Here is a 12,180-nt window from a genome sequence, read left to right as displayed (position 1 = left end):
CTCTGCAGTGAGGAAGGTAAGGGTCTGATTCTGGGGTCCAGCTGCCCCACCACCACTGCCATCACCAACTTCCCTCTATTCCCGATTTGACTGCTATGACTGTAATAATTATTACTAACATTTAGAGTGTACTTTTTGGTTTCCAAACTGCTTTAGCAAATATTTCACAATTGCACCTCTTGGGAATCTTGCATATAGTCTCCTGTGTGTGACAGCTGCTTCCAAGCTCAGTAGATCATTGCCCACTCCATGGCTGACAGACCTGACAGCCTCCTAAATTATACAGCTGGAGGATGTTCAGGGATGATGCATCATATCATTCCTCCTCCCCAGCTCAGATCTTGTCAATTTCTGACAAGCGCAATATAAGAGAACCTTATATTAGTCTTAAAGCAATAGTGCAGCCTATTTTCCCTCAAAAATAGCAAACCCATATGTTTCTCAAGTTTAGTCCTAAAGATTAGATTTATTCTTGAGATTTTCAATTTTTGGCCTTTATCAATAAAAATGTGCATTTATCTTTCTCACATGTCCTTATCTTAAAAATGTGCCCCAATGACATTTCACAGTTATGTGTTCTGTAATCCTAATTCTGTGTTCTGCAAACTAATTTCTGATGCCGATCTGCCGTGACAGTAACCTCTGCCCCACGGTCAGTGTCGTGCTTGGTAAAATATACTTTGAAGCACTATCAGTGCCAATGGGAGGGAGAGTCGGTATGACAGGGCAGGAGATGTACAGGAGAGAGCTCCCATACTTCTCTGATCCAAACCCCATTGATGGGGGTGACAGGAACGTGGGGAGGAAAGAAGGAAGTTGTGGAACAAGAGATGAAGGGAAGATAAAAAGAAGAGAAAGATGAAATTATGGAGGAAGAATGGAAGATAAAAGGAGTTTAGGAAGGAAAAGACAGGGTGAAAGGAATGACATAAAAGAGCAAAGAGATGATTTAAGGAATGAAAGTTATAAAATCGGAAATAGATGTGTGTGCGCCAGGTAGCGATACTTGTTAGAGATGTGCATCGGGTGCCTGATTGTTTCCGCATCGGGTGCCTGATCATTTCCGCTTTCGGGTTTCATGTAGCCATGGGAAAAGTTCGTATTCCCGCGGATCGGCATTTTTTTTTCATATAGAATCGTTTTCGGTTTAGTTTCCATTAGTGCACGCTAACACAAACCCATTAGCGCGCACCCCGATCCTTCACATTTAATTATTTACAATTATTTACAAAAAAAAAACCCCAAACCCACCCCAACCCTTCAGATCTAATTATTTACAATTCCCCACCCTCCCGACCCCCCCAAAACACCTAAAGTCCCTGGTGGTCCAGCGGGTGTCCTGGGAGTGATCTCCTGCTCTCGGACTGTCGGCTGCCAGTAAACAAAATGGCACCAAGGCCTTTTGCCCTTACCATGTAACAGGGGCTATCGGTGCCATTGGCCAGTCCCTGTCACATGGTAGGAGCAATGGACGGCTGGCGCCATCTTAAAAAATGGGGGCCATCCATTGCTCCTACCAGGGGCCGGCCAATGGCACCGATAGCCCCTGTCACATGGTAAGGGCAAAGGGCCATCGGCGCCATTTTGTTTACTGGCAGCTGATGGCCCAAGAGCAGGAGATCGCTTCCGGGACCCCCCTCCCCCCCCCACCAGGGACTTTAGGCACATTTGGGGAGGGGGCGGGAGGGGGGATTGTAAATAATTAGATCTGAAGAGTTGGGGTGGGTTTGGGGTTGTTTTTTTCCTGTGTGCCCTTCCCCCTCCCAAAAAAAAAAAAAAACAATAAGAAAACCACACAAATTTCATGGGGTTTTCCTATCATTTTCGGGGACCCCCCGATACATGATGAATTATGAAACATCGTACAATATTTTAATTCATCAAAAAACGATTCACATCCCTAATACTTGTGGATTATAAAATACTATGGGAAAACTATGGGTGGCCATATGCACACTTATATGCTGCTGCTGCACACAGTAGGATTGGTTTTAAAATGCATTTACATGCATTAATGTAAATATTATTGTAGCAATTTCTAAAAGCCATTTACTCAAGTAAAGTGCACTTACATGAGTAAATCCTAGGGACAATTCAATGGCATATATTGTAGCAATTTTCAAAAGCCCACTTATTCAAGTAAAGTGCATTTACTCAAGTAAAACCAAATTTTATGCATGTGAATGCTTTTTTAATTCGGGTCCAGTTGTTTGAAAGTTATCCTTTCAGTGTTTGTCTAAGGCCAAATAACTTGCTCAAAATTACAATTGAAAATGAGTAAAATAAATTTTGATCCCAGGTCTCCTGGTTCCAAGTTCATTTCCCTAAAATTAAGGCTGCCCCCTTCCTCAAAGAATATTGTTTGATCAATACAGCCATTTTGCTTTTCACATATGAGTCTTGATTCTGGTACTGATTTTGGACAAAGAAGGTGACCTACCACTGGAATAGGAGAAGTGTGTGTGTGTGTGTGTGTGTGTGTGTGTGTGTGTGTGTGGATGAACTTTTCATTCCTGTAGTGCATTTAAATCAGTCTCAGTAAAGTCACCCACAGCTTGGTTTCTTACAACACAAGGTGCTTTTCTAGAAAAAAAAAATTACATCCTTCGCCATGATCTACTTGCCTCATGATATACGCATGGAGACCTACACTCCCAAATTCAAAAAAAAACTGAAAACCTGGCTTTTCCAGCAAGCCTACCCTATGTCACCGCCCACTACTTAAAATTCCTCTATAAATTATCCACCGAGCTATGACTAAGAATGCTTTATGACCACTGATTCTTGTACCTCGCTATTTATGTTTATAGTTTTTTGTATCTATTTATTGATTTATTGATTTTGTGTTTCCTTTTAGTAGTATCCCTTCTCCCTGTTAATTGTATTTATTGGTTATATGTAAGGGCTCCGCCCAAAAGTTCTTGTTTTTTGTGAACCGATGCGATGTGCAAACGGCTATCAGTATAGAAGAGACTTTAAATAAATAAATAAATAAATAAATAAATAAATAAATCTACTTCCCTATTCCCTTTCCCAAACAAACACCGAGGAAGAGTGATTTTCAAACAGCTGCATATGGAAGTCTGGAAAAACATACAGCAGTTAAACCAATGCATAAACCCACTTTGAAAATTGCATGAAATAATCCATACCAACTCGCCCATATAACGTTATGCCTGCTCTTTGCAGGATTTAACTTGTGCTTGTTAATTTACCTTATACGGTTTGAGCATTCAGAAAAAAAACATATATATGTATTTCTTGTTAAAGTGACATCTCAAGGCATGGTAAAGAAGACATCATAATACCTGGAGTGTTGGAGCAAATTATTAAACTTCCACACATGAATCGGGTCATATATAATCATCGGTCTGCAAGTCAGTTTAGTCTAATTTTTTTTTACATTTTCTAATATACAATCACTTCCCTTATAGACGAATGGTTCAATGAAAGACCCAGCCTGATATAACGTTATGTTTCGAGATGAGATGGGGGTTCGAAACTGCCATGATGTCCAACGTTTAGCTGTGAGCCGCAGGGTCAGGGCCGCCGGGACACGGGACCAACGTGGAGCTCAGGCTTGCTAATTTGCCTACCTACTTTTTAAAACCCCGGCTCTGCCCCGACTCTGACCACACCTCCTGCACCTGGAATACTTCTTTTATGTGCATGAAATCAAGTTATGAGCATATGTTTATGTGCACACCCCCTGGACAGTTTTATAACAAGCCATTTAAGCAGAAGTGCCCATATTTTATTAGAATAAACGGCTCTGAAAATTCCTCCCTAAAACCAGTCTCCATCTGGCCTTTCCCATCACTAAGCTCACAAGACCAAAAGGCTTCAAATAATCTTCACCCTTATTTGTCAAAACACTTGAATTCAAGCTGAGGAGCAAATTACTGTGGAACATTTGACTGTAATTCAGAACAAATGAGCACTTTTACAGACATTTGTACTCAGTCTAAAGACATTTCATTGCTGACAAATAGGACATAAAAAAAAAAAGGTTAAAAACTGTCTGTTGGGGATTGATCAGAATAGGACATTGGGCAAATGAGTTCAAGTTCAAAGCCTTTTATAGTTTACCCTTATCCTATACACGAGCTTATAAAAAGCAGTACAGGTAGAATGCCATTGCACTTCTGAAGGCAATCTACAGGAATTTGATGTGGCCTTACATTTAGAGGGAGACTTTTTATCAACCCATTCCTAGCTAAGAGGGAGAGGACACAATCAGGAAGGTGCTCTGCCTCTGCAGAAAGGAGGGGGTAGAGAGACCGAGGGTGGGCCAGTGAACACATTTTAAAGGTAGTCCAGACCGACCACCAGACTCTTCTTTCAGCAGTTTTTTCAAGCCAGCGTATGACGTGTACCCCCTTCTCTTACATGTAGATCAGCCAGCAGGCCTCTGCATGGGGGAATCCATGGATTTCTCACCAGCTGCTGCACATATTGAAGATGATTTTTTCTATGGCAGTGTAAACTATTAGGGAAGAAACCCTGGTAAATTCTTAAATTCAGCCTCCAAATCTCTTCCCAAAATTTGATGTGAGGCTACCCTAATAAACATCTCCTTGTTTATCTCACGGCCCTACCCCACACACAACAAAAGTAACCACACTGTCAGGCACAAAAAATAAATAAGAATTCACCTGGATTTAAATAAATAAATCTTCCTAACAGTAAACAAAATATATTTCATAATAGCAGACAAGATACATCACACATCTTTATAACATTTTCAGTGATCTCCAGTTTGATTTAAATTGGTTACAACAATTCCATACTATGTTCTCAGTGACTCTCAGTTTAAAATCAAACACAGCTTTGAAAACCATAAGGAAATGTTTAGTATTCTATTGCCCTAAACCTGTGACAGCCTTTTTAAATGTGTGATCAGATAAAATAGGAAAACAAAATTTACAAATCTCATTCTTCATGGAAATTTCTCAGCCACAATCTGGAAACTGGGTATTACCAGTGGCCATCTGTCTCTTTCCAAATATAATGACGTTCTCTCAAATGGATCTGTGTGTCTCTCTCCCTTTCTCTCTCTCTCTGTCAGATGATTATAAATCTGCTAATCTTTCACTAGTGCTGTGAATCTATCTTACAGCTTGTTATAATTGCACTGGTATTAAAATAACATTACTGTAGTAATGCACAGCTGGCTGTGTATAAGTGAAGTGGTTAGTAAGTATGAAGTATTTTCAAGAATGAGTGAGTGTTCAAAGTGAGTTTTGTCAGCAACTGTCTCTTAGTTCCAAATCAATCAATGGAAATCTTTCCATGATGTCATACCAGCATTGCTCATGCAAGATATTGAAACCTTTTCCCAGTTCAGTAGAGGTTACTTGCCATCTGCTAGCTTGTGTTTCTGATGTTGTTGCATTCGTGCCTATTCTTGCCCTGGCTCTACCCTCTCTACCTTTGTGGCGACTCCCTTCAGCTCAGATGGACAGATGCAGCCGCTGCTTCTCTCCACCTCTTGGTCCCGGTGTCCCTGGGGTGGCTTGATGCTACGGATTCGCCATGTTCCTGATGACATAAGGGCACACGCGCGCTCCAGACTTTGTACCAGCAAGGGCGCGAACCTCGGGGGCGTCCCCCATACTGACGTCATCCATTTTCAATTTAAAAGGTCTTTGTTTGCTAACTACAAACGAGTTAGCAAGGAACTCCAATGGGACTTGCTTCGGCAGTCCACGCTACTTGCAACCATGCTCTGAGTAAGGGGAATTCTTCTCCTGCTTGGCCTTTTCAAACTTACTAGGAGTACCTGCTCCTCGGGGGCTCCGCTCTCTATTCTTGATTTCAGATTTGGACGGGATCCAGTACTCGCTCCTCGAGGGCCTACGTTCCCGAAGACTCAGAAGACTCCTACTGCCTGGAGGCGATCGCAGACGTGAACACAGTGAGTCCTATTACAGACAGGAACCAGTACTCACTCCACGAGGGCCATTGTTCCTAATCGCTAAGGCTTCCTTCAGTCTAAGACGTTATCGCAGGTACAGAGATCGTGAGTTACCATTACAGATTGCGGATAGGAATCGGTATTCACTCCACGAGTGCCCATGTTCCTAATTCCTTTCTCATACTCCCTTCTTCCTCAGAAATAACATGCCTATATCCTATGGATTATTATTACAGATTAACAGATAAGAACCGGTACTCGCTCCATGAGGGCCTATGTTCCTAAATCTCTCCTAGTCTCTCTTCTATTCCAGAAGCCATCTCTTCTATTCCAGAAGCCATCCCATACACAGTTATTGTGAGTTCTATTTCAGACTGCTTACAAGAACCAGTACTCGCCTGCGGCTCCTGTTCCTGAAGACTCTCTGTTGCATATGATCTACAGAGATCTACATTTGTGAGTGTATCATCTATCATTGGTTATGACCTGCATACCCTGTCTACTCACCACCTATATTCTCTCCTTTCAGCTCAACAACTCAGAGATCGTGGTTCCAGTATCAGAGGGACTTCAGCCTTGCCTGGCATATCAACTCACTACTGCCATCTCTGGTGGTTCTACTTCCAGTCTAATAAAGAACTATCTGTGTTTGACTCAATACTCCAGCCTAGCCAGTGGTCCCTCTCAGGATCTCCACTTGAGGGTGCTGTCAACTGCCATCAGGCCCAGGGATTCACTATTTCTCCTAAGTGTTATTCTTACACTAATAAGAGCGGTATCATCATCTACCACTCTGTGGGAGCCAACCCACATCAGACCATCACTCCTCTCTCTGAGGAAGCTGATCCATATCAGATAGCTATCTCCCCGTGGGAATCACACAGGTTGCTGGTTCATCTTCTACAGGAACAAGGCATAATAGTTGCTACTCCTTCCCTCTGGAAGAGCAGAGCACTAACAGATTGCTACTCCTTAGTAGGATCCATACAGAGTGCTACTTCGCCCCCTGGCGGGGTGATCATTTATAGCTTGTTAACTCCTCCAATGGAGGTATCCAGCATCCAGATTCATAACAGATTACTAACTCCTCCCCTCTGGGGGAGCAAATCTATAACAGATTGCCAACTCCTCCCCTTCAAGGAGCTGGTCTTTAACAGATGTCCAGGATTTGAAACAGTTCACTTTCTGAAGTCACACATTCAGCACTTTGTAGGACTAATAGTTTTTTTTTCAGTTTTTGCAGTTTAAAATGTTCATCTTTGATGAGTTCATGACCCACTGACATATACTTCTGATAGTTTCCCAGCCTTTGTATTAACAGTTCAACTTCTGATTTCTATCTAACCCACCATCTGCCTTAAGAAAACTGGTCTTTGCTTTCTTCCTTATCTCACAGAACAGAACAATAGCAGGAAAGGTCAGCTGGACAGAGAAAACCAGGCCTTCTGCTACAAGTTAGAACTCAGAGAAATGGAAGAAAAACAAGATTATATGATCTACCTAGGAGGAGTTGTTGGACACATGCAATGAGTCCTATATATATGGAATAGTGTTGGGCTCTGTCTGTTGTGGCCCATCTGTGGGTGTTGGAATGATGCACCCCAGCCTGATTGCAGATGCAGCCTGGACTCATTGGAGAGATTGGATAAGAGCAGGGGTGATTAACTCACCATTTGAGTGCCTGTTTAGAATGCCCAGTGTGGAAGCATGTATGTAGCTTAGACAATTGGTTGCAATGCATATGGGGGCTGAGTGATCAAGTAGCGGCAGAGTCAAAATGACAGTACCCAATCTTCCCTTTAGGACAAGCAGTGGTGAATGACCTCAGTAATGAGGGCCTCCAGGCTTTAGGGTGGCTACTACCTGCTTGTAATGAAGTCCACAGCAGCACATGGCCAGAAGCAAAGGAAGGGTCCTTGCAGGTGTGGGGCTGCATTGTAACAGGTCTGCTAAGGCACCACAAATATTAAAATAATATTTTTTTTTTAGAAGTGGCACTGGCCTTCAGATGTTCAAGGTTAGGACTGATGCTTCTTTACATAAATGAGTCATAGATGCACCCCAATGCATTCTTCCTGGACATCATTGTTGGAAGCAGTGTGGCCTAGAAAATTGGGGGGGGGGGGGGGAATTACCTAAGGTTATTAGTATAGAGCTACTCCCATTAATTAGTTAGGGAACCAGCAAAACTCTGGATAGCACACCATAGCTACCAGGGTCCTACTCAGCTTTCAGACCTTGGGTCGCCTATTGTGAAGAGAAGAGAGGTTCTTCCCTTCCAAGCTGCTTCTCGGGTATCCAACTGAATTTATTTAAATAGCTGGGTCCAGCTTCAGGTGTGCAGATAATGTCAAAAGTGGTTTTGGCCAATTGGCTATAACATCAGCAGCCTGCGAAATGAACAGAGGTGATGGGGATATGCAAAAGTAGGTCAGGCAGTATGCATACTTTGGCTCCCTTGTTCAAAGCCCTGAGAGGATTTTGGTGCCTGAGTGTTCATTTGAGTGGCCATCTTCTGTTTAACCCCCCCCCCAGTTGGATATAGTCAACCGAGGGTTTGGCACACCAGTGCTTCCCTCTCTTCGCTATGTCTGTTGTTCATCAAGGGCCTCAATCTTGGACTATTAATTGCATTCACTATGGCAGGGTGGTGCAGGGGGATATGATGACAGACCAGCATGAGCTCTGGCATATGTGACACTAGTGGTGAACAAGCCCACCACTAGTCAAGTGATATTGGGTGGTTGAGTGCTATAGCCTGCATGTTTCAGGTGGCCCCGGTGCTCCGGCCCATGTCCTCTGTTGGTCAACAATTTCACTTGCCCTGTCACATGTCCATAGAGTCTTTCTACAAATACTAGGTGTCCTCAGGTGGATGTTTATGGCTCTACGGAATGGATCACATGGCTGGCTTAGGTCCCTGAAGAACTCTGCAAACATTGCTTTGTGTCAGCCCCATTTTGTCTCCTCACTATAGTTGCTGCATATGGCCCAGATGATGTGATCTCAGGTATATCAGGCTTTTTTTCAAATTATCTCTTAGGGGGTCATTTTCCAAGGTGTTATCGCGGGAGATAAATTCGCAAATCGCGCTAACAGGGGGCGGAGTATATGTAAACCGGGAAACAGTTATTGTGTGCCGCGAAACAGCCGCAGTGTTAGCGCGGCTCCTGTCGCAGCTAATAGCTACAACACTTTCATTCGCGTTACGGGCCAGTAAAGCGTTATCGTGGTCCACGACAATTCCAAACAGCTCAGATGAGAGAGGAGAGAGAGGAGAGAGAGAGAGAGAGAGAGAGAGAGAGAGAGAGAGAGAGAGAGAGAGACTTGCTATAGTGCCTATGCCCTAGACAGGTATTTGTATCCCTATGGGAGGGCCACCTAGTAACTCGAGGTGGGGATTAGGTATGAGCGTAGGGGGTTGGGGGCCACTTTCACATTCAACATGAGACGTACGGAAAGAACAGTGGTCTCTAGTGAAGATTTGCTGGCCGGAGTGAGGAAACTCACTCCAAGAAGAGATTTGGGCAACGTTCTCTCCACCTAGCTTGTTGTTGCCCAGGTAGAGTGTCCATGTTGAATAAGCTCGGCACACACAGGAGGAGGTTGGGGCAGGTTTTCGGGGGGGGGTATGCGCGTATCTTACACGCCTACCCCCTTTGAAAATCTGCCCCATTATTTTCAATGATTTCAGTTCCTGTGACTTATACACCAGTATGACCTATTTATTGTTACATTCATTCTCTCTCTTTATATCACGCTGGCAACCACATCACCATCTCAGAGCGCCTACCTTGCCATGCCCACATATGCTGACTTCTCCAGCAATCTGGTCCCTCCCTCACTGTGCTGTTGCTATTGCTCAAGGCTATCTTGCAAGGCATTGTTACAGTGCAAAATCGGGCAGTAAACCCATCACTACATCAGAGTATGTACTCTTCAGTCTTCACGAAAGCCAGTAACATTCTCACAACCAGCAGTTTCTGGCTACCGGCTCTTTTTTCAAGAGACAACAATTAACACGTTTCTGGTGCATCTTATACAAAGGTGTGACTTATCTACCAACTTTTTTGTTACAAAAGCAGAATACAGAGGGTGCAATTTATATACTGGTGTGACATACATCAGAAAATATGGTACTTGCCCCATTCTTTCTTGAACTGCTGTTGCTTTTTTCCTCTATCACCTCCACTGAGAGGTCTTTTCATGTATTCACCACCCTTTTTATGAAGAAATATTTTAATTTTAATTCTTCTTTATTGAATTTAGAACAAATTATAAAGAAAACACACTTTGCTAACATGAAAACATAGAAATATGACAGCATGAAATTACCACTTGATCCATCTAGTTTACCCATCCACCCAATTAATTTGGCATTATAATTCTCGTCACTCCCTCAGAGATCACCTGTATTTATCCCATGCTTTCTTGAATTCAGATGCTGTTTTTGTTTCCATTTCCTCTACTGTGAAACTGTTCCACACATCTACCACAGTCTCTGTAAAGAGAATCTACCCCCTTTCAACCTCATTGCATAACCCTTCATTCTAGATTCTCCTTTCTGTCGAAAAAGGCTCACCTCCTGTGCATGGAAAGCTTTGAGATATTTAAATGTTTCTATCATATCTATCTCACCTTTCCTTTAGGGCATACATGTTTAGATCTTTAAGACTATCCCCATATGCTTTAGGATGAAGACCACTGATTATTTTAGTAGCCATCCTCTGTACCAATTTTATGCTGTTTATATCCATTTGAAGTGCAGTCTCCAAGATGTTATACAGTATTCCAAATGACTTATACAGGGGCAATATCACCTCCCTTTTTCTGCTGACCATTCCTCTTCCTTATGCAGCCAAGCATCTTTCTGGCTATTATCATCACTCTCTCCACCCTTTTGGCATCTTAAGATCATGAGATACAAGCACTCTCAGATCCTGCTTTTCCTTTGTGCTTAGAAATATTTCATCTCCAATACTGTATCTTTTCCTTGGGGATTTGCATCCTAAATGCATTACTTTAAACCTTTTAGCATTAAAACTTTGCTACCAGTCCTTAAACCATTCCTCGAGCTTTGCTAGATCCCACCTCATATTTTCCACACCTTCCTGGCTGTCCACCCTGTTACAGACTTTGGGTGGGCACACGGCCAATCCGTGGGCCCACAGATTACCTGGGGCCGGGGAGTCGGAGTGAGTGTGGCGACGGCATCGGAGCAAGCCGGTGTTCCGGCTCTCCCCAATGACGTCAGCCACATAATCCGCCCCTTTGGGGTGGTCCTCGGAGAGCAGACGTCATTGGAGATGGCCGGGAACAGCCAACAGTGATGATATTGGCCCCCGGATAAAGGCATAGGGCCTTGCTGCAGCCGGCCTCTTTGCACCATCGAGCAATTGTCCCACCCACCCACCTCCATTAGGGGGTTCGTTGAAGGGAATAAATATAAATGTTACAAATGCATTATGTATAAGTTCAATGATATAACAAATAAGCTATGTACCCATTAGCAGAATAATTATGTCGCAGCTAAGCAGGTACCCGGGCCAATAGGAAATTATAGTAACTGGGGTCAGCCACGGGGCTGAAGGAAAAAGGTATGTCGCCGGCATGACTTGGGGATCACAACCAGAGGAGGGGTCCCATTGCTAAATGCAGTGGGGACTCAGAGGAAGTGATGTCACCTTGCTTCTTCATGGTGGGTGGCGGATAGGTGGGCGAGGTCCCAAAAGGTGGAACATCCTAGCGATTGGCCCGGGAGGTGATTCTTATGTTGTTGGGTTTCAGATTGATTGTTTAAATATTAAATAAAAGCTGTGGCCAATTAATGCCAAATACAGCCTACGTGTCTAGTCATTTAAGGGTAGCAGGAAGGAGCACGACGTGGGCGAAGGTACATGTCACAGCTCGCAGTCAATGGTATTGTCGACAACCTTTCACATCTCTCAGAAAAATGTTGAAAAGAACCACTTCAAGGACTGATCCCTGAGGCAAACCCCTACTAACAACCTCCTCCTCAGAGGAAACTCCATTTACCACTACATTTTGTCAGCTGTCACTCAGCCAGTTTCTATTCCAGTCAACTCTAGGTTCTATACCAAGGGTGCTCAATTTATTTATGTCTTCTGTGTGGGACCGTGTCAAATGTCGTACTGAAATCCATGTACACTGTGGGCCAGATTTTGTAACCTAGCATGGGCATAGATTTGTGCGCGCAACCCGGCGCGCACAAATCTACGCCCGATTTTATAACATGCATGTAC

Source organism: Rhinatrema bivittatum, chromosome 18, assembly GCF_901001135.1.
Source record: "Rhinatrema bivittatum chromosome 18, aRhiBiv1.1, whole genome shotgun sequence".
In the NCBI taxonomy this organism is placed as follows: domain Eukaryota; kingdom Metazoa; phylum Chordata; class Amphibia; order Gymnophiona; family Rhinatrematidae; genus Rhinatrema; species Rhinatrema bivittatum.
The sequence above is the reverse complement of the archived record's forward strand: the minus strand, read 5'-3'. Positions refer to the sequence as shown.